The sequence below is a fragment of the Arachis duranensis genome, chromosome 5 (assembly GCF_000817695.3).
Source record: "Arachis duranensis cultivar V14167 chromosome 5, aradu.V14167.gnm2.J7QH, whole genome shotgun sequence".
Lineage (NCBI taxonomy): Eukaryota > Viridiplantae > Streptophyta > Magnoliopsida > Fabales > Fabaceae > Arachis > Arachis duranensis.
Genome location: NC_029776.3, coordinates 70,097,369 through 70,099,302, shown reverse-complemented (window position 1 = coordinate 70,099,302; position 1,934 = coordinate 70,097,369). Strand labels below are relative to the sequence as shown.

Sequence of the window (1,934 nt, the reverse complement as noted above, 5' to 3'; positions counted from 1 at the left end):
GGTGTAAAAGATTGTCCCTGTTCCTTGTCTCTCACATTTTCCTTTGCTTCATCCTCTGTGGTTTCCTTTGAGATCTCCTTTAGCTTCTTTCCACTTCTGAGGGTTATGGCCTTACATTCTTCCCTTGCAATAGCCTTGGCAGCATGAGAAACGCTTGGCCCAGGGGTTTGCTTAGACAAATACCCAATTTGATTTTCTAGCTTCTGGATGGCAGCTCCTTGGTTTTGCAAGTTAGAATTTACTTCTTCCTTAAAGGCTTTCAATTCGGTTATGTCTTGACCCATGGTTGCAACCATTCCTTCTATCCTGTTTAATTGATCTTGAAATTGTTGGTTCGGATTAGGTTGGGCAGGTTGATTATTTTGGCCATGATATGGGGGTTGGGAGTAAGTGTTTTGTGTGGCTTGGTATGATCTTTGGTTGGAGTTTTGGTATGTGGAATTGTTATGTTGGTTGGGGTTGTAAGGTTTGTGGTTTTGTGATTGGGTTTGCTGGTTTCCCCACCCAAAGTTTGGGTGGTTTTTCCAGCCTGGGTTGTAAGTGTTGGAATGTGGATCATATGGTTGCCTTTGTTGATTTCCCACAGAGTTGGCCTCTTCCCAATCACCTCCTTCAGTGCTTACTTCCTCTTGATCTTGTGTGTGTATTGCAGCCACTTGATTTGTTTCTAACTTCCTGGTAAGCTCTGCTAGTTGCTTGGCAAACACCTTATTTTGGGCTAGAATTGTATCAACATGGTTCAGCTCCATGACTCCCTTAGTGTTGTGTCTCTCTGAAGCATAGTAGTACTCATTCTCAGCCACTGTCTCAATCACTTCAATGGCTTCTTCCACAGTCTTTTTCCTGTTCAATGAACCTCCTGATGAATGGTCTACAGCCTTCCTTGATTCATAAGAAAGTCCATCATAGAAAATATGCAATTGCACCCAGTCATGGAACATGTCTGGTGGGCATTTCCTTGTCAAATCCTTGAATCTCTCCCATGCCTTGTAGAGAGTTTCACCATCTTGTTGTCTAAAAGTCTGAACCTCAGATCGAAGCCTATTGACCTTTTGTGGGGGGTAGAAACGTGCCAGAAACTTGCTTTCCACCTCATCCCAGGTTGTTAGGCTCCCCCTTGGGAATGATTCCAGCCACTTAGCTGCCTTGTCCCTAAGTGAAAATGGGAACAAGAGCAGTTTATAGGCATCTTCCTGGACTCTATTGGACTTCACAGTGTCGCAAATTCTCAGGAATTTTGTGAGATGTTGGTTTGGATCTTCATTAGCACTCCCATCAAATGAACAATGATTCTCCACCAGTGATATTAGCTGTGGTTTGAGTTCAAAATTGTTGGCCTGAATGGGTGGTTTCTGAATGCTGCTACCACAATTCCCAGAGGTTGGGTTTATGTATGAACCAAGAACCCTCCTCTCAGGAATGGCATTGTTTCCGTCAGCTCTCTCATGGTTGTGAACTTCTCTATCCATGTTGAGATCTAGAGCTTCCTCAAAATTGTCCTCAGATTCTCCTTCAGATTCTTCCTCTCTCAGTACTCTCTTCCCTCTTGCTTCCCTTATAAGTTTATGAAGGGTCCTCTCTGGTTCGGTATATGGAGAAGTTGATGTCTCTCCTCTCCTACCTATCATACAAGAACACAGCACAGGCAACAAACAAGTGAAATACTCTTGGTTAATGGAAGAGTATGGTTAGAGCAGTTGAGGAATTAAATCAAATAGTTAGTGGGTCAGTGAGTTACTTGCTTGAAATTAAAGGCATAAAGAAAGAAAGCAAGTAACAGAGTGCAGAAATTAAAATTCAACAAGTAACTTGAACTGAATTAACAAAACAAGAAAAATGCTCAATCTAGTTAACTTCCAATTTGAGAATTGTCAATCGAAAACCAATCCCCGGCAACGGCGCCATAAACTTGATCTAGCCATAAACTTGATAGC

The 1,934-nt window shown here is 42.3% G+C and overlaps 1 non-coding gene across 1 annotated transcript; it reads left to right on the top strand.

Annotated features, from left to right (window-relative positions):
• Positions 1-939: 939 nt before the first annotated feature.
• Positions 940-1,043, top strand: LOC127747815 (small nucleolar RNA R71). Its single transcript, XR_008009762.1, has one exon. It is a non-coding gene; the product is annotated as a small nucleolar RNA R71 (small nucleolar RNA).
• Positions 1,044-1,934: the final 891 nt, after the last annotated feature.